This window comes from Mustela erminea, chromosome 8 (assembly GCF_009829155.1).
Source record: "Mustela erminea isolate mMusErm1 chromosome 8, mMusErm1.Pri, whole genome shotgun sequence".
In the NCBI taxonomy this organism is placed as follows: Eukaryota; Metazoa; Chordata; class Mammalia; order Carnivora; family Mustelidae; genus Mustela; species Mustela erminea.
In genome coordinates, this window is record NC_045621.1 from 75,362,794 (window position 1) to 75,389,112 (window position 26,319).

Genomic DNA, 26,319 nt, shown 5'->3' on the forward strand with positions numbered 1-26,319 from the left:
ATGTAACTGTTACACATATACAGAATGAACACACCAACAATTCGTTAAGTAATTAAGGTGAAAATAAAGTGATAAAACATTTTTAAAAACTAGATATTTAGGGACACCTGGATGGCTCAGTCAGTTAGGAGTCTTCTTTTGACTCAGGTCATGATCTCAGGGTCCGGAGACCTAAGCATCAGGGTCTCTGCTCAGCAGGGAGTCTGCTTCTGCCTTCCTCTGTTCCTGTGAGCACTCTCTCTCTCTCTCTCTTTCTCAAATCAATCAATCAATCAATCAATCTTTAAAAAACAAACAAACAAACAAACAAACAAAAAAAACTTTAGGTATTGATCAGCATGCAAAAGGAATTTTAAAAGACTTCTAGGGTAGCTACAGAGAAATTTTAAAATTTAAAAACTAAAAAAAATTAAAAACCCATAACTTGGGACACGAGGGTGGCTCAGTCAGTTAAGCCTCTGACTCTTGGTTTTGGCTCCAGTCATGATCTCAAAGTCCTGAGATGGAGCCTCCACGATTCAGGCTCCAGGCTCAGCATGGATGGAGTCAGCTTGAAACTATCTTCCTCTCCTTCCTCCCCCTCTGCCTCTCCTCCCCTTGCACATGTGTGCACATTCTCTTTCTCAAATAAATAAAGAAAATCTTTAAAACAAAACAATAACTTTTGGAGTTATTTTTTCTGCTAGATAATTTATCTGAATTTCTATCAGATAAGATCAACAAATCAACATGTAACTTCACGAAGTCGGAGTCCTTAAAAGCAAATAACAGAATCATACAAAGGTGAATTCCTAAGATACTAAAACAATTTTGGGGTATACAGAGTGACCACGTATCTTGGTTTTCTAAGAACTGAGGGGTTTCTCAGACATTGGACTCTCAGAGCTAAACCAAGAATGTCCTGGGCAACCCAGGACACTTTGTTTCACCAAGAGTACCCCAGTGTAACACTGAAAGGACTTGCTGCATCCTTGACCTTATGCCAAGGTCAGGGAGATTGCAAAAATGGTATTACCTTGTTCAAACAAATCTTGTTTAACTTTACAATGACTTAAACATGTGACTTCAAGTCAAAAGGGACCTCAAACCTTAAGAAAGATTAAAATAGACATTTGGGGGGTTTATCTTACTTTGCATTGTACCCCTACACATACAAAAAAAACCCTTTTAGTTATTTATTAAAATGCTACTGTGCAGGTTAGCAAGGTCTATAAGAAGTGCCATCAGAGGTTTCCTACACAGCACCTGAGCAAATTCTGAATTCAGTATCCAATGAGGTACAATGCACATTTCTTCTTTACCTATGTGATGTCCAGTAGCTTCTCATACTTCATGTTCATCTGCAATGCAAAGTTTACATGTTTTATATTAATCGTCTGTGATTACCTATGATTTACTTACTAGCCTGAGTTTAGTGGGAAAAATTGACCTAAGCTAAACTAATGAGACTATCAGGGTTTTTTCCTTTTTTTTTTTTTTTTTTTTTTTAAGAATAGAGGAGGAAAGCCTATGAGAAATTATCTAAAGCCACAAATTTTAGAATACTGAATACTCACGGTTATTAAACTTATGGTTGTAAGTTTACTTTATAGGCATTTTTGTCTCCAGCAATTCCACCACTCCCGACACACATTCAAATGTCCTCAACTTTTGGCTTCTCTGAATGTCATCCTGGAGACTTGAGGCTTCATAGGGAAGTCCTGAACAATAAATGGGTGATGACAGAGGGAGGTACCAGCCAGATGGGCCCACTGAGAGTACTCAACTTCACAAACGCTGAAGACCCTAGGATGGTAGGAAACACAGCTGAGAGTTCCTGAGGCCCCCAGGGAGGTGGACATGCTCTGTAAGAGCTAAGAGTTAGCCAGTTGGAAGAGGACCAGCTATGCTGGCTCTCACGTTCAGAAATTCTTCTCAACTCTTCAGTAAAGTTGTACACAATGCTGTTCTGGGTAGTGGGCCTGTCTCTAATAGAAACCACTCCAATGGACAGCCATCTCTGCTCCTCCATCTTTACCCGTTGCCATCTCACTTCCATATCCCAAATTGCTCATCAAACATTTCTTCCAAGTCCTTACAGCAATTTTTCTGAGTATAGGTCTGGCAATATACATAGTGATTTCACTGCATCATACAATTTGAATCAAATTATGGGATGACACCAGTTCTTGACAGAGCTATGCAAGAAAGTAGACAAAAAATAAGGGAAAGTGGAAGGAATTCAAATAAAAAACAACAACAACAAAAAACCACCTTGCTAATATCCGTCATTTGGAGAGTGAAGATGAACAAGTGTGGACTGAAGATAGAGACAGGTATTCCTCCCGTCGTCATTGCTGAGGATCACAACTATCATGGGTACCTGTGTAGGAATAATAAACTCAAAGATAAGAATCACGAGGCATCTCTCCAATCCAAACTCTCACCAACTCATTAGTATATTCCAAATTCAGGAAAACAATTAAAAATCTGAAAAGTACCCAGATCAAGTTAAAGTGGCTGAACTGGTTCCCAGCTTTGGGGAATTTGAAGGAAAGATAATACGAAGATAACGTGTCTAACCACAGGCCAGAGAAGAGAACACAGATCATAGTATCTATACTATAGCCTTCAGCCCAGTGTCCAAAAGGTAGAGCCAAAGATTACCAAGTCAACATGGAAAAGAATCCTACCCAGACTGTTTTTTTAGCTCACAGCACTTTTCAGGATGCAACATTAGTTCATGTTCACCTTCCCAGTCCACCTTCTTTCTGTTCACTTGATGTTTGGATTTGCGAACTCCAAATTTAAGTAGGACGAGAGCGTAATGTCTAATCCAATCCTTACAAAGGCAATAGCAATACAGCAGAAGAAAAATAGCCTGGAACTCTGTCTGGAATCAAGCTATGATGGAGTTGGGGCTGGGGTTGGGGAAGGAGGAGCCTGAAGGACTTTCCTGCTTCTTCAAGAGTGCTAGTCGCAGAACTTCATTTCTCTCATTGCAATTGCCAACCTGGTTGAAGTCGCCTTGCAGTTAAGAAGGTGGCTCCCCTAACTTAGAGCTGACTTGTCAGACCTAGCGGCTGGTTCCATTGTGACTTGTGTTTTTCTCTGCCTTTTTAGGAATGTTGAGAAATTTGAGAACAGATGCCAGGCACTACTAGACAAATGTCATTAGTTGGCTTTAAATGGCATGATATTGTCATTTGAAATCATTTGCCCATTAAATATGTTTATACAGGCCAGGAAAATTGCACATTATGCTTACATCAATTTTTTTCCTAAGACCAATGTTTTTAATTTTTGTAGCCTCTAATTAGGAGAGAGATCTATAAATAAATAGTTTTAATTAAAATTTTTAAATGCCACTTTGAAGAAAAGCATTAATTGGATAATTTTTGTCTTCATGGCTTCAGTTGCTATTTTAACAAAAACACAAATGAGAGGAAAAATATGGATCTAATGAGTAGAAATACTATGTATACTTATTTTAGAAAGTCTGGGCTTAAGTGGGGGACATTGATTTAAAATTTAAGTTTGTTCCTACTTATTTTTCACATGCGGTCCACATCTTCAATGTCCATTGTACCTGTTAGTAGGTGTTCCAGAGAGTCTCTATGTTTTTGCTTCTTTTGGTTTTCCGCAGTTGGAATCCCATCTTCTGTCACCTGACCAGATCCAAGCCCTTCTTTAGCGCCTAAGTCCACCTTCCGAACCTCCAGAGAGCCTTCTCAACTAAATATTATCGTGCCACTATTTCTTATTTCTGTGGCGGTTATTTAATTTCTATTGCTGCACCTCTTCCAGTTCATATTGCTTATATACATGCATATACATGCACAGCATACACGGTTTCCACCAAAAGTAGGGAAGACGTCCTAGAAAAAAGGAACGATTCTTTGATTGACTTTATATTCCTGAAAATATCCCTTAATACAATACATTATTTTTTCTGGATTTATAGAATAATGCATTCAAAATAAATAGAATTTCCAGATAACTTGGATTCCTATTCCTGGGAATTTCTAAGTGAGAAAAAAATGTTGAAAATAGAGAAATGATAGGCATGTCCAGGGATGGTACTTAATTGAACTAGATACTGGTTATTTGACTAATTGCCCTCCTTTCCTGGATTGAAGGTCACCTTTACCTTAAGTCATTTGCTTGAGATCATGGTTTTACTCTTAAAGCAAAGTTGAGGAGACTCGTGGGACATGAGACCAGAGAGCAATTTACAGATTTTCAATTGCGCATGTGCTTAAAGCAAAATTGAAAAAACTCAGAAGTAGAATATTGTGGTATAGGCAAGGATGGCAGTATAGATAATATAAGCTTTGCCAGGGTCTTTAAGAAGAAAGAAAAAGGCAAGAAAATCACCATGAGGAAGGGCACACAGAGGGAGGAAACAATGGCATGGGAACCGGTTAAGGAAAAGAACAGATTTCATGTCATTTTAAAGGTGGTTTTGCTAGACAGGAAAGGAAATCAAGCTAGATAACAATTCAACCCAAGAAAGATAGGTGAATAAATTACAATAAGTCTTGTATCTATCTGAGATTTCTCTTGAGTTACCTGGTTTGGGCTTTTCTTATTTTCTTTTACCTAGTAACTTCCAAAATCTCAGGGACAAATTCTAATCCTATGTCTCCCATACTGGGTATAAGCATAATTTAGTGGTCAGAATATTTGTGTTAGAATCCTAGCTCTCTGTAACTTATAGGCAGACATAAGATAGAATTCAGATAATGTATTCAACTTACTTGACTTTCAGTTTCTTACTTGTAAAATAGGCCTCCTAAAATTGGGAGGATCTAGCAAAACAAAATGAGAAAATACCTTGAAAACACAATCTTTTATGCAAGTGTGAAGATTTATTTTGTACTTTTTATTTTATTTATTTTTTTATTTTTTTAAAGATTTTATTTATTTACTTGAGAGAGAGACAGTGAGAGAGAGCATGAGCGAGGAGAAGGTCAGAGAGAGAAGCAGACTCCCCATGGAGCTGGGAGCCCGATGCGGGACTCGATCCCGGGACTCCAGGATCATGACCTGAGCCGAAGGCAGTTGTCCAACCAACTGAGCCACCCAGGCGTCCCTATTTTGTACTTTTTAAAAGACTTATTTATTCATTTGAGAGAGAGAGAGAGAGAGAGTGTGTGTGAACAGTGAGGAGGGGGCAAAGGGGGAGAGAATCTCAAGCAGACCCCACTCTGAGCATGGAGCCCATCAGGGACCTTGATCTCAGATCCTCAGATCATTATCTGAGCCAAAACCAAGAATCAGATCCTCAACCAGTTAAGCCACCCACTCCTATTATGTGTTCTTAAAATTGAATATGGATGTTTCATTGTTACGTCAGATTTAACAAGTCTGAAAGTCCATTTAATAGCTTACCATCCAGGGATGTCTGGGTGGCTCAGTTGTTAAGCATTTGCCTTTGGCTCAGATCCTGATCCCAGGGTCCTAGGATGGAGCCCCACATCGGGCTCCCTGTTCTGCGGAAAGCCTGTTCTCCCTCCCCTAATCCCCCAGCTTGTGTTCCCCCTCTTGCTGTGTCTCTGTCAAATAATTAATTAAAATCTTTTTTAAAAAAATAGCTTACAATCTAGAATTGGTTATTTTTCCTTACATTTTTAATGCTATCAGTTTTCCATTGTTGTCTTACCCAAGTATCACAAAACAAAACAAAACAAAAAAAACCTCAGGGTTCTATTTTAATCCTTCCCATCTTTAAATATTCCCTAAGACCTGCCTGTTTCTTCTTAACAGCACTGAAGGTATAGATCCCTTTCCATTTTTACTATTTCAGTATCACTGTCTACGAAATTACCTCAGTCCTTCCATATCACTGTTCAGCTCATCTACCTCAACCACTGCTCTTACCATCTTATCTCTGTTTGTAGATTCTTTAAGGAGTTCTCCCATTTAGTGTACAGTTTTCTGACCAGGTCTTATAAGCAGCCACAATAATGTCCTTCCTTCACTTTTCAGAGTATTCACAGTATAGATACTCTGGACCTCCCAATACTTTCTTTCAGTCTAGAATAACATGGAATGTGAGTCACAGTGGTAGGAGGAAGGGTTGGGCTCAGGACCTGAGGCAGTTGAAATGGCTGTGTGAGGAGCGGTAGGATGGCAGCGCAAAGTATCATGGGATCAGAGCTTCCTAAGTTTACCTGTATTTTTGTTTATTTTTTCTATTTTGTTCATATTTATAGTCTATATAGTTTTAATTTCTTTAAGAACTCTTATTTCTGGGGCTCCTGGGTCGCTCATTTAGTTGGGAATCTGACTCTTGATTTCAGCTGAGGTCATGATCTCAGGCCCATGAGATTAAGCCCTGTGTTGGGCTCCTTGCTGGGTTTAGAGCCTATTTAAGATTCTCTCTTCATCTCCCTCTGCCCCTTCCCACTGTGTGCTTGCTCTCGCTCTCCTTCTGTCTCTCAAAAAAATAATAATAATAATTTTGGTTCTAATGAAACAGTAGACTTATGTCCAAAAATAATAGAGGAATTTTTATACCTGGGTTAAAATTCATCTAAATTAAGTAATGGTAGTTTTCAATACAAGCATTCTTCTACAAAACCAGTCTCCAAGGACACATACACACAGAAACACACACACACTTTTAACATGAGAATCTTATTTTACTTGAGTACTGCTGAAAATAATACTCAGCAGAATCATTGCAGCATATTAAGTTTTAATTTTTAGAGTGCTAACCATTACCGATTAGCACCAAAAGAAAAAGACTTATAGTTGATGAAAAAACTAAATAGATGCATATAAGTTTGATTTTATCACAAACAACATGGTTAGCCCCTCTCATGCAATGTTTCATCTTTTTCTTAAATACCTCACTGAACTCTATCTAGTTGTTGTTGTTGGTGGTGGTGGTGGAGGTAAAGCTTATTGCCCTGCTATTTAATACAGAGAAGTCTTTGTTAAAGATACCTCAGTCCAGTCTGCCACTTGCTCTACCTTCTCTAACTGGTTCCTGGATTGTGTCAGGTCTACCTCAGAGATGGTTCCAGAATAAGGGCTCCCTGTTTAGAGATGGGCCTAAAAATGCACAGAGCATAAATGAGTTTCTCAGAAAACCACTTTTCCATTTCCAGCTTATGAAGGTCTCAAAGTATTTCATAGACATGATGATTACTGCCTGAAAATTTTTCAAAGCAAGTACAATCAATAGTCCAAGGGGACCTAAAATTGTCCCCAACCCCACCATTTAGTAACAAAAAAGTACCTAATTAGGACATAATGTATTTTTACTAAGCTTGTGCTATATTTAAAGGTCTTACTGGTAATAAGTTCTGCTCTGAACAACTGGGTGCCACACCTGGCCTAAGTGGAGGTAATAAATATAGTCGGACCCAGTAGTGGACACTGCAAAAGACGTCTCTTCCCTCCGTTGCCTTTGAGTCACATAGGAAGACAATGAGTGCACAGTGTGAATGGGACCTGGAAAGTAGTGACAGCATACAAATTATGTGCTGCAAATCTCCAAGTGGTTGTGTTTAACTATTGAAAAAACAGATAGAAAACCGATTCAAGGGGTTTGCAGTATGAGTCACCAGCATTGAGAAAGGGGCTCAGTCGATGTTAAAGTTACGTTCAACACTATTTGATGCCAACATGTAATTGAACCTTGTTTATTGTAACATTATAAAACTAAACGAAATAGTATCTCCAGGTTCTCCTTTGCCTTTATGAATAAAATTTAACTTGGTAAGAAAAGATAAGGTTTTTGCTGTTTGTTTTGCTTTTTCTCTTCCTTCCTCTCTCCTTCCATTTCATCTCTCCTTTCGCTTCCTTGCAAAGTATGCATAAAAAGCATTCTGGTCATGAGTTGTTGGCAAAAGTGTATTGCCTAGGAAGTGTCTTGGGTCATAGATCGTTTACAGGTGTTCACTCAACTTGTTCATAGTTAGCTTTAACCATCTGGCCTTCGAGAATGATCTAGGATGTTGATGTGACACATTTTTTTCTCCTCCATTGTTTTGTTTGTATGTGTGTGTCTGTGCGTCTGTAAGGAAAGATTACTTCTGTGTTTCAAATCATCAGATGTGATGCTTGTAGGTATTTATATATTTTGAAACATGGGCCAATAGCCAAGGAAAGTATTCCCTGTTACGATGTTACTGCTTAACTGTAAACCACTATTAGTCTCTCTAAATCCCTGGGTGGTACTAGGATTAAGTCAGAACACCTGAGCTGTGGGGAATACATTTAGATGGAGTTTTATTAGATTTTGGACCCTTATTTCTCACTGATTCTAAGGGGAAGCAAATACACAGAAAAGATACTGCTTTTCAGTAAATCATTGCAAATCCTCAGGGTGGTTTTCCCCTCAACTGTTTGAGAATATAAATTTGTCACAAGAGTGCCCCAAATCACTATTGGTTGGACTAGTTTCTTCTGTAGGAATCCCATACTGGCTATGGGCACCTGTTCCTGATTAAGTGTGCTGAAAACTCCTTGAGGAAGAAAAAGAGTATGTCTTTCTCAAATGCTATTATTCCTTCACTCCCACAACAGTGTTCTGCATACAGTAAGGGCTTACCAAATGCACCTGTAGGGATAACAGTGTTAGCTTTTCAGAAGATAGTAACCAGGATTAGGTGACTTAAGTCTTTCACAGTTTTTTTTTCTCCCCAAACAATATTTACTAACAAAACCCTGACCAAGTAGAAGTCTGAGTACAAGTCCAGTAAACAGGTAGTCTGTGTAGCTGCCAGTGAAAATCTGTCTCAGTGAGAAGATACTGCCACATTGTTGCTTTGCTCTCGTTGTTATCTGGTTTGTGACATGTAGAATTTCCCTTAGGGCTTCATCTTAAGTCTACTTGGCAATAGTGGTAGTGCTTCTCCTGCATACTGTAAATTCCTGTAAACATTCGTTATGTGGCTAATTTTATTTTAGACCACAGCAAATCCTTGAAATAAAATAATAGTTTAAAAATAGTAGCACTTTATGCTCTAAGCCTATCAAATATGTAGTGTATATTTGTACTAGGTTGGGAAGTCAGAGAAAGCAAGAAAAGAGGTGGCTGAAATTCCTGCAGAGGCCAGCCAAGATGAAGAGTTCATTGCAACGGGAACTCATTTTGGCACAGTTTATATGGCTGCTAAGGAAGACACAGGAGTAGGTAAAAGCATGAGTTTGGAAATCAAAAGATCTCTGTCTTACTTTCAATGAGCAGTGCAATTTGGAGAAATCACAGAACTTCTCGATGCCTCCATGTTCTCCTTTTAAAAACACTTCTTAAGAAACACTCTTAGTTATAACACAACAATTTTTCAGAGTGTATTTTTTTTTCCTCACAAAGCACTGAAATAGCTAGTAAAGCTTTTTGCTGTGCAATACTTAAAACAAGAAAGTCTGGTCATGGAGGAATCTCTTTAATTTTTTTGTTGGCTTCATCTATAGGATGACACTTCTCAGCAAACTCAAAGGCAGAAGGCAGAAAATGTAACTGGGAGGTGAGCGGGTTATTTAGTCGAGCTCACGGTAAATGCAGCGTGCCAAGGCTAGCACAGTAGAAGATTTCTAGAATGTGCCAATTGTTGTGAGCACTGAAGCTCTTTATTTGATTTTCAGTATGAAACTTTTTTTTTTTTTTTAGTATGAAACTTTTTATTTTATTTTATTTTGGCATGCAGAAGCATTTGCACCCTAGAGAAATAAAAGAGTACTAAGTGGCCTTTTCATCGCCTGCTTGGCTGTGCTCTAGAGAGGAGAAACATGCCTTTACGTCTGTTGCATCTGTTGTTCCGATCACCTCACACTGAAGATGATGGGACATAACATGTCTGATCATAAACAATATTATCTGGATGATTTACCCTACTTTGTTGAGCTGCATTAAAAGATATGGATATTTTCCCCATCTGTTTAAGTCTCTTTCCTTGAAAATGACAACAAATGATGTTTTTATTTAAAAAAAAAAAAGATCTCAAAAGGTTAGTCATTTTTAACCACTCATGCAGAAGAAACATCTCAAATTGCTATCAAGGTGGAAAGTAATTTAACTTTCACTTGTTACACAAATAAAAATAATAATCACTGAACTGAGAAAAGGTATAAAAGATTCTGATAAGTTTCTCCACTGGGAAAAAAAGTAAAATTATCACTGTAATACTGATAATACCTTCTTGGACTTCAAAAATAAAATAAATTCACAAAAAAACATTATTTGGGGCATGCCTGGGTGGCTTAGTGGTTAAGGTCTACCTTCAGCTCAAGTCATGATCTTGGAGTCCTGGGATGGAGTGCCACGTGGGCTCCCTACTCAGTAGGAAGTATACTTCTCCTCTCTCTGCCCCCTGCCCCACCTGCTTGTGCTCTCTCTCAAATAAATAAATAAGTAAATTAAAAAAAAAACACACAAAAAACATTATTTTTAAGCTTTTGTTTCTAAATTTTTTGTAGATGAGATTTTGGGTTAGATGCAGTATTTTTTTCCCAGTTTTCAGAGTGTCCATCTCTTGTGAGTTTTTCCCAAAGTTTTATTGACCCTAAAAAGATGCTCACATTTTGGCAGAAGATGTTGCAGGGGCAGAAAAGTTTTTCTTTCCTCCCTTCTAGGTTCTTTGGCTGGTTGAAAATTAAATTCATGTGAGATAGAACAAGAGAAGTAAAACAAACAGAAGTTTAATACCATGTCTACCTCCTGTGTATATGGCAGAGACCTAGGAAGACTGAGTAAGTCCTTGAAATGTTTAGCATTTCAAATGTTGAGCAGAAGTCATCACCTTAAATCCCATCTTCAGCTAAAGATAAAAGCGGATGTTGGGGATGGGGAGTCCTTTATGGGAGGTTACCGCGAAAAGCACAGCAAACAAAGGTAAGGTTATTATGCAGATTTAAATCATTGCCTTCTCCACTGGTAAGAGTTTCTAGAACTATATTGTACATCTGAAAGTAAAATAACACTGTTAGATATAGTGGCATTTAAAAATGTAATAAAAAATAATTTCTAGAGATTGAGTTATCTCACTCTTCCTGGTATACTGAAGAAGACATCCTTGCAAATGCAGATTTCCTTTAAAGATGTAAATCTCTTACAAAAGGGTAACTTCTACTCAGTTTTTAGAACTTCTTTTATGTCTGTTGCTTTAAAAAGAAATAATAACCTTAAATAAGCTTAAATTAATCAATATACCAATGAGTTATGTTTGGGGGTGCAAAATCTATTCCCCGTCAGTCCCACCTTTGAAACTTCAAATAAGAAGTTTCACAGTCTCTAAGCTAAGTTGATAGACTGTTCCACAGCTCACTGAACCAGTCTCAGTCTTGAGAATAGGTAAGTTCAGTTAAATAGTTGTATCTCATTTTGGGAGGCAGGTAATGCAGGTGGGATCTCAATTAGGCCAATATTCTGTAAGCAAGCAACCAGGTATTTAATAAGAAGCATTTCTATGGAGACAAAGAAAACCAAAGGTTAAAGGTCAGAGCAAATTACAAACTCAGCATCTGAGTCCTGAGAGCCAGCAATTGAGATTTCCAGATGTCAGTCTGGAAGCATCTTCAGATGGGGTGAGAGCAGGCAGTGGCAATCTGATGGACTGTGCTGGTTTGCAGTTTGAATGTCTCTGGTGATGTCATTTGGGTGTACCAGTAAACTTTTCTGGGCAACAGGCACAGAGAAGATTGTCTAAACCTAACTATTATGGTGCTTTCTTGAAAGTTTATATCAAATCATCCATCTTCAGTGTTCAGGGCTTCAGGAAAATGGGCAGTGATTCCAAGTCAAAAGATGGAAGAAAATTTCAAAATTGGGACACCTGGGTGTCTTAGTGGGTTAAGCACTGCCTTCGGCTCAGGTCATGATCTGGGACTCCTGGGATGGAGCTCCACATCTGGCTCCTTGCTCAGTGGGGAGCCCCCTTCTCCCTCTACCCCTCCCCCTGCTTTTGCTCTCTCTTGCTAGCTCTCTCTCTATCTCAAATAAATAAAAATCTTCAAAACAAAAAAAGTCACAAAAATTATAATCATTCTCATCAGTTCATTCAGTCCCGTGTTACTAATTTTGTACTGCTTGAATCTACTTCTTCTATTAGTTCTGGACATTTTTTTTTTCCCAGTCCAGTTTTATAATCTTCAAGTTATCAGAAACCTATATTCTAGAATACTTTCCAGGAGTCTCCTTGAAGAGGAAGCACTTTAGCAAACAACTTTGCAAAAGCATCAGAGTAAAACAGTAATTCTGTGTAAGTGACAAAGAGTTAAAAAATGGCCATAGTTAAAAATTTGATGAGGGCGGGGTGCCTGGGTGGCTCCATCAGTTGAGCATCTGGCTCTTGGCTTTGGCTCCAGTAATAATCTCATGGGTCATGGGATGGAGCTCAAGCTCTGAGTTCAGAGGGAGTCTGCTGGGAAGGGGGAATTCTCTCCCTCTGCTCCTCTCCCCACTAACATGCATGTGTGCACGCACTCTCTTTCTCTTTCTCTTTAAAAAAAAACTGATGAGGGCGCCTGGGTGGCTCAGTGGGTTAAGCCTCTGCCTTTGACTCAGGTCCTGGGTTTGAGCCCTGAATCAGGCTCTCTGCTCAGTGGGAAACCTGCTTCCTCCTCTCTCTGCCTGCTGCTCTGCCTACTTGTGATCTCTCTCTATGTCAAATAAATAAATAAAATCTTCAAGATAAAATAACATAAAATAAAATAAACTGATGAGAATTCATTACAATGCAGTTGACAAGAAAATTTGGTTATTTCTGTGACACACAACTCCAAGATAATTAGAATTACAAGTGATAACACTATGCCAGGATATATTAGATTTTTAGGAATTTCATATTATTTCTAGAATGCTTATATTAATAACAGTTATATTAAAACATACTAATGTTATTAATGATTAATTTACTAATAGCATATTATCTGTACAGATACAATCTAAGACGGTTTAGCATCACTTGTGACAATGCTTTCAATAGAACTTAAAATGCCAAATAAACCTAATTAGTTCAACAAATATTTTAATATTTTCCAGGGACCTTTTGGACTACCCCAAAATTTCTTCCAGAGCAAAAAGACTTCATGGAGAATATCAAAGGGCTTTGTTCTCATGACTACATAGGATCATGGGTCACTATGAAAGAATACTTACTATTTAACCAAAATGACAAAGATTTCATGGGCAAATATAGAAGGTTACACAGTTATGAACAAAACTTAGTTCTTTTAATAATGAGAGGAGTAGGTTTACTTAAGTAATCAAAGATGTGATGATAGAGATAACATGGAGCAGAAGGAATTATTTGATATAGTACAAAATCTTCGCTTTCTAGGCAGATTATTTTAAAAGGCAAAGAAAAACATTTTACACTCTCACTCTCTTATCAAGAGCATACTAATAGTTCAAGATAAATTATCCTTTTAACAGAAAGAAAACCAAATTCTAATTCTACACCAGCTTACTTTTGATATTAAAATTCATTTATTCAATTAAATTCATTTCAATAGTATTCAGTCTCAAATACTCATAAAATTCCCTTTTTAAAGATTCCTTTCTGGGGGCCTGTGTGGCTCAGTTAAGCACCTGCATTCAGCTCAGGTCACGATCCCAGAGTCCTGGGATCAAGTCCCACGTCAGTCTCCCTGCTCAGCATGGAGTCTGCTTCTGCTGGGCCCCTCACTCTGCTCGTGCTCCCTCTCGCTCTCACTCTCGCTCTCTTTCTCCCTCTCTCCCCTAAATAAATAAATAAATACTTTAAAAAAAAATTTAAGGATTCCTTTCCACAAACCTTCTACAACCTTCAGATTTTGTCATACATTTTTCCTCATTTTGAAATAACCAGTTTTACTTTGGTACAAATTTCCTTTTTTTTTTTCCTCCAACAAAAATGTATTTCCATCCCTTACACTTTCTTTTAAAAACATATATCATACTTTCCTTGCATATGGAGATATTTCCATTATCATTCGTAGTAGTTTTTGTTACAAATATTAATTAAAATTCTTAGTCCTTAGAAATTTTAATTTTTAGTGAAAATTAAAAATTAAGCTATTTTGAACAGTCTGATACACCAGTATTCCTTAGATTGGAAAATTTATAAATACATTTTATAATTTCTTTCTTTTTTAAGATTTTATTTATTATTTGACAGACAGAGATCAAAAGCAGGCACAGAGGCAGGCAGAGGGTGGGAGGGGGAAGCAGGCTCCCCACTGAGCAGAGAGCCCAATGTGGGGCTCAATCCCAGGACCCTGGGATCATGACCTGAGCCGAAGGCAGAGGCTTTAACCCACTGAGCCACCCAGGTGCGCCCCATTTTATAATTTCTAGAAGCATGTGCTACTTCGTAGTACAATCTTTCAATAAAGCACAAGACATAGGGCGCCTGAGTGGCTCAGTTGGTTAAGCAGCTGCCTTCTGCTCAAGTCATGATTCCCGGGTCCTGGGATTGAGCCATGCATCAGGCTCCCTGCTCAGCAGCTCCCTGCTCCCTGCTTCTCTCTCTCCCTTTGCCTACCACCCTGTTTACTTGTACTCTCTCTCTGTCAAATAAATACATAAAAAACCTTAAAAAAAAATAAAAAGGCACAAGACATGTTACTAACAGAATCAAATTTATCTTTAGTTACTCTGTAGTCCAAATGCCAGAAGTAGATAAACCAATATTCAGTAATCAATGTTTTACTCTTTTTCTTATTTGAAAATGATATAGATATTGAATGAATTCTCATCACCTAATTTTGCTTAGCAAAACTCTAAAGGTTCAAGTTACCAAAAAGACTTTGGCAACTATTTTTAAGTACACATACCATAAAATATAATTATAGCTAAAAAGTTCACCTAAAACCTCTTATCCCACTTACATCTCTCTAAGTCACTTCTACCCAACAATTATGTTTAGACTACCCATGAGAATTTCAAGACAAAATCAGCCATCATCCCTGGCTATTTTTTTTGCTGACAATTTTCTGTAACACAGATACAAAACATGAATTTATTTGACTAGTAAACCTAGGCAAGATAAAAGTTGTATGTCTGCATTATATTCGATCTTGATAACTCTAAAGACATGTCTATTTTAACTAAACCAATGAACTTAAACTAGTTTTAATACTGAGTATTTTTTCCAGGTCATGTGACCCATAAAGCATTTGGGTTAGTTTTTATTCTAATTTCTGAGAACTTTAGAAATACTTAATTTGTAAGCACTTAATTTAAAGCCAAGTAAACAGAGCTCTTTACAAATTAATTTTGGCAATACCATCTAGAAGTAGAAAAATATCATTTTATCTACAATATACATATGTAGACACACATAAACCTAAAAACAGACACAGCAATCTCATAGCCATTGCCTTAAAATTTGAGCCACTAGTCAGGCATAACACAAAACTCCCTGGTTTAGGAAGAAAAACTGGATATAAATTTTGTTTTGGCAGTTGGAAAAGTTAAGTTCACCTGCTCAGATAGTTTTTCTGCTAATTCTTGTGGAGAAGACACTTAAGAAGACACTTTTTATTAGTCCAACTTCCAAATACCTCCTGCTCCCATACTTTTTACTTTTTTTTTTTTTCTTTTGATGAGAAATACCTCCTTCTAAAGTTTGCATTTCAAAGAATGGTTCTTATGTCCTAGAGAAGACAGAGACAATCTACATCACAAAAGCAATTCAAGTTTTCTCCAAGATGGAGTTTGGGATCATATTTGACTATTCTCAGAGGTCTAGGATAATTACTATTTATGTATTTTTTTCTTTCTTTAAGTACAAGACAATTCTGTTTCCAACATGCTGATCTTCTTTGATATCTACAAGCACTTTGAGATCAATGGTGGAGATTTGGGGATTGCTAAGGATAGGTGAATTTTGGGTGGCTTCTAGAGCTACATTTTTGGTTTTGTAAGAGATTTCTAAGACAAAGACTGTTATGGGTTACAGTCTGTTACGGAATAACTGGGTTGCAGCTAGACTATCAAGGAACTACCCACCTTTCCAAATACACTCGCTTCTCTATAGCAGGGAGATATCTAAGATAGAGATCAAAAGATTTGTGTCTTTGTAAAGTTTGGGTAAAGTGTTTCAATTAGCAATAATCGCGCCTCGGATAAAGCTCATTGGCTACGATACTGCCACTGCGCAAAGCTGGGTAAAGTGTTTCAACAAAGCCTTCTTCCTGTGTGTACAGTTCAAACTTCGCTTCTATCAGCCCCTGAACATGTCTTCAGCTGATAATTCATAGGAGAGCCTAGGAACAATTTTGGTCATCTCTTTCCTCTCTGAGGGGCGTTGTCAATGGCCACTAATCATTCTAATTTATCTGTACATTTAGCAGGATCTTCTGAAAGAGAAAGTTAAAGACATTTATCATTTAAAAGATCTGTTGCAGGTTGCCTGCATTGTTTAGATGGTTAAGCATCTGCTTTCAGCTCAGTTCAGGGCCCCAGGGTCCTGGGATTGAGCTCCTCATAGGGCTCCCTACTTAGTGAGTAGTCTGCTTCTGCCTCTCCCTCTGCCCCTTCCCGTCCTCCAACTCGTGCTCTCTTTCTCTCTCACTCTCTTTCTCAAATAAGTAAAGGAAAACAGTCATTTTGAGCATCTGCCTTTGGCTTAGGTCACGATCCTGGGGTCCAAGATCGAATCCCACATTGGGGGGGCGGCGGACTACTCAGCAAGGACTCTGCTCCTTCCTTTCTCTCTCTGTCAAATAAATAAACAAAATCCTAAATAAATAAATAAAAATTAAAAATAAGTTAATTTTAAAAAATTAAAAACCTTCTGCTGTCCAGGGAACATGAATTCTTTGTGATGGAAGTCTAATATACATCCTTAAAGTATATGCATAGTAAAGTCTGAAACTGGCAGAGCCTGATTACACAGCCCTGCTTACAGGAAGTATTGTAAAGGGCAGCAAAGTGAGCCCTACCACACATCTAAGGTGTTTCTACTAAATTCACTCTCTGGCTTTCAGCATTTACATGTGTAACCTGTATACTTTCTGCCTAGATATTAGGCTGAGTGCTCCCTGTAAAATCTTGCAGTAAAGAGGAAGCTTAAATAGATAGATGGGGTAGATTTTGAGAAGGGGAATTCACATTGGATGTGGATACTGATTTTTGTCTTAAGTCTAATTCCTATTCTTTTTTCTCCTCAAGAGAGTCACTAAAACCAGCCATTACACTTCTCTATGTCCACTTTTCTTTTTAAAGATTTTATTATTTATTTATTTATTTGAGAGAGAGAGAGAGAGCATGATCCAGGAGAGGAGCAGAGGGAGAGGTACAAGCAGACTTCATCCTGAGTGCAGAGCCTGATGCAGGGCTTTACCCCAAGATCATGACCTGAGCCAATATCAAGGGTCAGACACTCAACTGACTGAGCCACCCAGGTGCCTGTGTGGCTGATAGGGTGAGAATTCTTACCTACTTTTTTAATTTGGTCTTTCTATAGGTACCAATAAGACAATTGCTTAGGACTAGGGCTCTAGAGAAGGAGGAGGAAAAAAGGAGAAGGAAGGAGAGGTGGAGGAGAAGAGAGGAGAAGGAGCGAAGGAAGGAAGGAAGGAAGGGAAAATTTCAAATTATCAAAGTTTGTCCAGTTCAAAGGATCCATCATCTGGCCATTGACAAATTGGATCTTATTTTAATCTCAATACCGAGTCAAACCAATGAGCCTTTTTATGGCATCCCAAAGATGCAAGAGGCGTCTCCAAAGGAAAATGCAAAGTTGTAGGCCTCACAAGATCCAGAAACTTCACTCTCAGAGTCAGCCTAAGAAAGCAAAGGTCTTGGGGCGCCTGGCTGGCTCAGTGGGTTAAAGCCTCTGCCTTCGGCGCAGGTTATGATCTCAGGGTCCTGGGATCGAGCCCCGCATCGGGCTCTCTGCTCAGCGGGGAGCCTGCTTCCTCCTCTCTCTCTGCCTGCCTCTCTGCCTACTTGTGCTCTCTGTCTGTCAAATAAATAAATAAAATCTTAAAAAAAAAAAAAAAAAGAAAGCAAAGGTCTTCCTTTATAGACGGTAAGAATGGTACGGTGTAAGTAAGTGTAAGCCAGTATCTCTGGCTTCCCATGAGAACATGAGATGCCTCCAGTTACAGACCTGTTAATCTATGGCACTGAATGGGTGTTAATAGACTGGGACTTTTCTAGCTCTAACAAGGCAGTGAAGGTTGAGATGATTAAAGCGCCATATGGACCAAGACCCCTATGACAAATTCCCCTGATTGCTGGCAGAGCTGGACAGAGAGGACTCTGCTTATTCGATCCACAGAAGCATAGCCATACGTGCACCCTCCGGCTGACAGAGACTAAGGAGAATATTCTCCCTGGTCGCAAAACCAAGTTGTTGAGACAGAACAAGATGAAAGAGACAAAAAGAAAACAACGACTGTCTCTGGGAGGAAAGGGATTAATAGGAAACAAAAGTACCCAATACAGATTTTTTACCAAAGCCACTACACCTAATGAACTAGTTCACCCAAACATTTTTTCCTGCTAACATAAATTTAGACGAAGATACGAACTAAATCCCTTTTGCTCCCATTAGACTTTGCGGGCAGAGATCCAGGACTGATAGGGTGAGAATTCTTTCCTTCTGCTAGCTTTTTGTCAGATGCCCCAAGATTTCTCAGCTGCCATGGCTCTAGGGTGAGCAGTATCCATGCTACAAAGGTCCCGTCTGGGTCACCAAAATAGGCGCAGAGAAGTTTCCTCTTCTTTCCTTTTAGTTTCCTTGACTGGTCTAATAAATTGATATGAGATCAACAGGAGAAAAACAAATGGAAGTGTAGTAACATGCCTGTCTCCTGTATACATGAGATAGACCTAGGAAAACGGACTAAGTCTCCATAATGGCTGAAGCCGTCACCTTAAGTTTATCATCTTCAGCTAAAGACAGAGTTTATCGCGGACGGGGAGTCCACCATGGAAGGTTACTGGGAATAACACAACAAGCAAGGGTAAGGTTGTTGCACAGATTTAAGTTGTTGCCCTCTCCACTGATAAGAGTTTCTAGAGATTGAGATATCCTCCCCCCTTTCCCGGTACAGGGACAGGAACATCCTTACAAGTGGAGATTTCCCTTATTAATATAAATGTCCGTTACGAAAGGGTAACTTCTACTCAGTTTTTAGAGCTTTTTCTTTGCTTCTTCATTTTTAATGTCTGTTGCTTCTTTGAAAAAAAAAAAACAAAAAACAAAAAAACAAAACTAGCATAAAATGCATGCCAAAGAGGCAAATTTTGGGGTTGCAAACTCTGCTCCCCTTCACTGTTGAGATTAAAGTTTGCGACTTTTTAACATATACAGTGTTGGCATTTTTCTTTGTTCCCTGCACATCCGCAGCTTTCCTTGTGACAGGCTGTCAAGAAACATGTCTCCGGAAAGACAGGTTAGCTCCTCAGAGACAATCAGTGATGCAATTCTCTGTGATGTGCTACATCCCGCCAGAGTGCCCCTTAACAGTTCCCGTGTGCAGTGATGTGATGTCGGAACTATTTGTTGTGCTCTGCCATAAGATAGCATTAGCAGATGTAATGGGAACAGATCACTCATTTGTGGAAATATTTATGGTCGTGCTTTGAAAGGAACATTCAATCCACAGTTGCAACTGATGAAGCATGTAGCAGGGACTATTTCTAAAACCATGTGGGCTAAAATGTCATCCTACAAGGCAGTTAAAATGTGTTAACTTAATATGTGTCTGACCAGAGATTAGAAAACACTAGCTGTCTATTTGAGCAGATTCAATGCATGTGCATTTTCAGTAAAATAGAAGTAAGTAATCATCTTATGTTGAAAAGGCCAGGTTAAATTGCTTTAATTTAATGGGAAGGCTTCACTATCACACATTTCATGCTGCCCAGCAAAGAACCATTTCGGATCCAAAATGCACCTTCTTTTACCTGACAAAGCTTTTTTTTTTTTTTTTTTTTTTTTTTTTTTAACATTATAGATATTGTTTTCTGAGCAGTACTTAAAATCACACTTCACAGCTTTTGAATGCAACACATTGAAATGTGAAACTGAACCAGTCTTACTCTTTTAGGCTGCTGATAAATTTTCTATCAAAATGAGAAAAGCCATAGAAGATGAATTAATTTAACAAATGCACATAAGTGTGATGTTGGCCACACACAATAGCTTTCATCGCTTGTAGGCAGCATGGCATTCTTCTGCTAAGCCCCTCGCTGTGCTCTAATTATTGAATGTCTTTTAGTCCAAAAGCTCCCTAGAAGCAGGTCATAAAATATTATGCCCAGTCAATGGATGCTGGCAAATCTTTGTTGAAATTTGCCAAAGGTATTGAGAAATCCCTGAAAGGATAAGGAGAGAAGGCTACATGCATCCAGCTGAAAGCTCAGGAAGACCACAGGAATGGAACTTTTGGACACTTTTTAATACTTTCATTACTTTGGGCTACTTAGAGCAGTAATAATTTACTAAATAGGAGCAATTTAATAGAGAATCCAGAAATGTAAAAGAATTATTGCATCTCTGAAAAAAGTACATAGCATTCGCTCTGAAAAGATGAGACCTAGCATTTCCAATAAAGTTGATTTACTACTTAATGCACATCTGAAGCAGCGTGGTGTTGGTTCAGAGAGCAGTTTGTAGCGATTTGATTTACACTAATCAAATGAAATGGTGCATTTTCCTGACACATAAATGAAGTACACATTTTAAAAAATTACTTAAGAAAATAGCTATTCAAAATGTTTAGTCATCATGATGGCAGCTAGTGGACATTTCACACTTACATTAAATGGATGTTTAGTTGTCTCTAAAGATACATCTTTGTAATCATCCATCTTGCAAGTACGTTTTAAGAAATAAGGAGTTCATCCTTCTAATTTTATTTAACTTTATATCAAAAATATTTTTAAGATATGGAAGAGACATGGAAGGTAGAATGAGAAACTCCAGTCAAATAGTAGGAGTTCTAAAAGGTGAGAAAATATTATATAAGAATTGCTGCCATTAAATGTTTTTCTTAAAAGAGGGATTGAGTGTTTGTGTGAGGGCAGGAATTCTATAAGGTTTGCATCCCCTACTTAGGTACTGAGCACCTGCTTTATGCCAGACACTGTGTTAGGTGCTTGAAATATGAAATTGTATACAATGTGGACCTTTTATTTAACAAACTCAAGTTTATTACTGTAGATAATTTGGTGTTAATGGAATCACCTAAGAGGGCATCCAGAGCATATCTGGCAGGCTGAAGAGATCTCTCAAAGCTTGAGCTGAACTGAGCTAGAAGAATACATACTTAGTTATTTTTTAGGTAAGTAGTAGTAGAATAGTGTCTCTGTTTGGGAACAAGGGGCAATGATCCTGCAGGTATCCCAGGCAAAAAATGTGGCTTGCACAAAAACATGGGTATGTGAGTGGGTACAAAGATGTCATACCAGGAAGAACTCACAGGCTTTGCCAAAGAACACAGGACTAATTCTGAGGGTCCTGGAGGAGCCAGAGGAGCTAGAGAAGGCTTTCAGTCAAGGAAGTGATGTAGTCATGTTTGTTTTTTGGAAGTGGATTGAGGAATAATTGAGAAGGGCGAAAACAGAGTCAGGGAAGTACATATAGAAGGCTGCTGAAGTAAAGACGAGGACATGAGCTAAATCATTCACAGGAGGACAAAGATTTGACGGATGCCAAAATGGCGGACTGAAATTCAAATCAAGACAAATTCTATGTGAGAAATGAATGCGGAGAAGACAAAAGTACAAAATTCAGTTTGGCTCTCACTCTTCACAGATGACATGATACTTGATGTGGAAAATCCAAAACACTCCACCCCAAAACTGCCAGAACTGATAGAGGAATTCAGCAAAGTCGCAGGATATAAAATCAATGCACAGAAGTCAGTTGCATTTCTATACACTAAGAATGAGGCAGAAGGAAAACAAGGAATCCATCTGGTTTATAATTGCACCAAAAAACATAAGATACCTAGAAATAAACCCAACCACAGAGGTATTAGATCTGTACTCTGAAAACTATAGAACACCTATGAAAGAAATTGAGGAAGACACAAAGAATTGGAAAAATATTCTATGCTCATGGTTTAAAAGAACAAATATTATTAAAATGCCTATGCTACCCAAAGCAGTCTGCTCATTTATTGCAATCCCTATCAAAATATGATCAGCATTTTTCATAGAGCTGAAACAAATGATCCTAAAATTTGTATGAAACCCGAAAATACCCCAAATAGCCAAAGTAATGTTGAAAAAGAAAACCAAAGCTGGTGGCATCACAATTTCAGACTTCAAGCTGTATTACAAAGCTGTGATTATCAAGACAGCATGGTCTAACATAAAAACAGACACACAGAGGCACCTGGGTGGCTCCGTTGGTTAAGAGGCTACCTTCGGCTCAAGTCAGGATCCCAGGGAACTAGGATCAAGCCCGGTATTGGGCTCCCTGCTCAGTTGGGGAGCCTGCTTCTCCCTGTCCCTCTGCCTGCCAGTCTGCCTACTTGTGTTCACTGTATTTATATCAAGTACATAAGTAATATCTTTAAAAGGAAAAAAAAAAAACAAAAAACAGATACACAGATTAATGGAACAGAATACAGAACCCAGAAATGGACTGCTGACTATGGTCAACTAATCTTCAACAAAGCAGAAAAGAATATCCAATGGGAAAAAGACCATCTCTTCAACAAATAGTGTTGGGAAAATTGGACAGCCACATGCAGAAGAATGAAACTGGACCATTTCCTTACACCGTACACAAAAATAAACTCAAAATGAATGAAATACCTAAATGTGAGATAGAAATCTATCAAAATCCTAGAAGAGAACACAGGCAGTAACCTTTTTGACCTCAGACAACAACTTCTTGCTAGACACGTCTCCAAAGGCAAGAGAAACAAAAGCAAAAATGCACTTTTGGGACTTTATCAAGATAAAAAGCTTTTGCACAGCAAAGGAAACTCAACAAAACTAAAAGATAACTGACAGACTGGGAGAAGATATTTGCAAATGTCTTATCAGATAAAGGGCTAGTATCCAAAATCTATTAAGAACTATCAAACTCAACACCAAAAAAACAAATAATCCAATCAAGAAATGGCAGAAGTGGCGCCTGGGTGGCTCAGTTATTAAGCATCTGTGTTCAACTCAGGTCATGATCCCAGAGTCCTGGGATCAAGCCCTGTATCAGGCTCCCTGGTCAGCAGTGAGCTAGCTTCTCCCTCTCACACTCCCCTTGCTTCTGTTCCCTCTCTTGCTCTGTCTCTCTCTGTCAAATAATTAAGTAACATCTTTAAAAAAAAAAAAATTCTTCTTTCAAAGAAAGAAAGAAATGGGTAGAAGACATAAACAGACATGGCTTCAAAGAAGATATACAAATGGCCAAGAGACACATGAAAAAATGCTCAATATTACTCAGCATCAGGGAAATACAAGTCAAAACCACAGATTGTTGGTGAGGATGCAGAGAAAGAGGAACCCTCTTGCACTCTTGGTCGGAATGCAAGTTGGTGCAGCCGCTCTGGAAAAAGTATGGAGGTTCCTCAAAAAGCTAAAAATAGAGGTACTCTGTGACCCAGCAATTGCACTACTAGGTATTTATTCAAGAGATAAAAACACAGTGACTCGAAAGAGCACATTCACCATGGTGTTTATAGCAGCAATGTCCCCAATAGCCAAATTACGCAAAGAGCCCAGAGGTCCCTGACAGATGAATGGATAAAGAAGATGTGGTGTATATATATACAGTGAAATATTACTCAGCAATCAAAAAGAATGAAATCTTGCCATTTGCAAAGACATGGATGGAACTGGAGGGTATTATGCTAAGTGAAATAAATCAGTCAGAAAAAACAAATACCGTATGATTTCACTCATATGTGGAATCTAAGAAACAAAACAGATGAATATAGGGAATAGGAAGGAAAAATAAAATGAGATGAAAATTGAGAGGGAGGCAAACCAAAAAAGACACTGAACAAACTGAGGGGATGTGGGTGGGAGGATGGGGTACATCAAGGAGGGCACTTGTAACGAGCACTGAGTATTATATAGAGCTGATGAATCACTAAATTCTACCTCTGAAACTAGTTTTTTAAAAAATCCAGTTTGGGGGGTTATTCTTTTTTTTTTTTTTTTTCCAAAAAGAAACTAGAGAGATAATGTTGACCCTAACCAAAAAAAGAGAAAGAAGAAGAGGTTTAGAGGAAGGTGGTCATTACCTTGTGTTTAATACAGATCTGGAGGTTATCAAAGAGATTTGTGATGTGATAAAGATTTTAAAGTCACTGGAATGAAGAAGATTATTGAATTTACAGACGTGGAAGATATCTAGGAGAAATATGTAGAGAAGAGAAACAGCTCAAGGCAAGAATATGAGTACTATTAGAGCTAACTTTAAAGCCATCCAGCGGGGGGGGGGGGGTGGGGAACAGGAAAAAGAGGATACTTTAAAGAGGACAAGGAGAAAGAATTTCAAGAAAGTCAGTCATTTAAGATATTCAAAGTCTCCAGAAAAAATAAATGAACATAAAGATTGAAGATAGTCTTTTGTAATAAAAAAAAAAAAAAAAAAAAGGACTTTCAAGAAAGGATGGGTCAGGGAGACCTGATGGCCATGGACTGGAGAAGGAAAAGGAGAGGAGAAAGTGATACTGTAGGAATAACCAAGCAAGGTGGGAAATGAGGTGGGAGTGGGAGGGGGAAAAGGTAGCAGTTAAAGAAGGAGGTAGAATCAAGAATGTTTTTATTTTGGGGGCACCTGGGTGGCTCAGTCAGTTTAGCATCCGACTCTTGATTTTAGTTCAGGTCATGATCTCAGGGTCAAGAGATCGAACCTCATGGTGAGCTTGGCACTGGGCGTGGAGCCTGCTTGGGATTCTCTCCCTCCTTCTGCCCCTCCCTGCCCCTGCTTGCTCTCTCTCTCTCTCTCAAAAATAAATAAACAAATAAGTAAAAAGAATATTTCTATTTTTTAAGAGAAGAGAGGTTTGAACAAGTTCGTATTTGGGGATGATAATGAAATAAAATGAAAACATGACAAAGAGGACAGTGATGGCTATCTCGGAGTGAGCAGATGTCCAGTCCAGTAAAGGAAGAGGCACAACAACCAATGTGAGGGAACAAGGGAGGAAGAAGAGACTTGGGCATAGACAAATTTGAAGAATTAAAGTATAAAGGCTTTGGTTGGGGGTCATATGGGGCAGTCACACAGAAGTGAATAGGTTGGTGTTATTACCAATGAATAGTCTCCAATTCCAGCCAGATCTCAGCACTATCTAAAAATCCATTTATATGCCTCTGGCTACATACTTTAACTCCTGAGTAGCATAACTCTGAGGATGGCATTGTACACTGACCCTTAGATTTCCCATTTTACCCAGATTTTACCAAAAGTGGTAACTTCCTTGATAACATATGCTTTACGGGGTATTTTCCCTTTCCTGTGCTTCTTTGCCCACTCCCCATAGAATCAACTCCCCAAACAACAATTTTTATTTAAATCTTTTTTTCAGGATTGGCTTCTGGGGAAACTCAGAATAAATAAAGTACCTAAAATAATATTTTCCATATAGGAAGCACTCAATGATGCTTTTTGGTGTATAAATCAGGGATGATAGGAGGAATAAATATTATCTACATAAGGTGCTTTCTTTAGTGCCTGGTGCATAGACTGTGCTGCATAAATAGCATATCAGTCTTGGGAGCTAGAAAAGACCATTTAGTTTCAAGGAACTGTGCTGTATTGGGTTTAAAATGAACTGCTTTTTCTCTGGGTTGAGTGAAGAGAAGCAGGGATATCCAGGAAGAGCCACACAGAGAGCTGGAGGCAGCATTCTTTGAGTGGGTTGAGGAATGAGGGGCAGTTACACCTTAGAGTGCCATGGACAAGTTTGTGAGGCCAGTAGCATAAGCGCAGAGCATGTCGGTGAGCTGGGGAAGATGTAGAGAAATAATCAGAGGTTTGCATTTCGGATGGGTAACCAAGGATGACTGAAATGTGAGGCAGAGTTTCTGACCCCCATGGTGCCCTATCAAGTCACTTCACTGTGTTCCAGGCTAGGATGGCAAACCTAAGGGAGCTAGTGTTTGACAGAGGAGCCGGCATTCTCAAGCAGAGCCTGCAGGTCAGACATAGCAATATACATAGGAAGACGGTGTCTGCAGGTTAAACCAGGGCAAATGGTGATAACATAATGGAAGAGAAACACAGCCTGTTCATTAACCTGTGTCTTCTTATGGTTCTGTTGTGCATAATAACCATACTAGGCTCACGTGACAGCATAAACCTGAAGAGCAGATAGCCTATAATTACAAGTAAATATGGACAGAGTTCCTACTATTGCAAAATGAACTGTGTGCTGTGATTCCTTAAAAACGCCACTAGAGGAGCACCTGGGTGGTGC

The 26,319-nt window shown here is 38.6% G+C and overlaps 1 pseudogene; it reads right to left on the reverse strand.

Moving 5' to 3' along the window:
* Nucleotides 1–15,966: 15,966 nt before the first annotated feature.
* LOC116598044 lies at nucleotides 15,967–16,084 on the reverse strand (annotated as a pseudogene).
* Nucleotides 16,085–26,319: the final 10,235 nt, after the last annotated feature.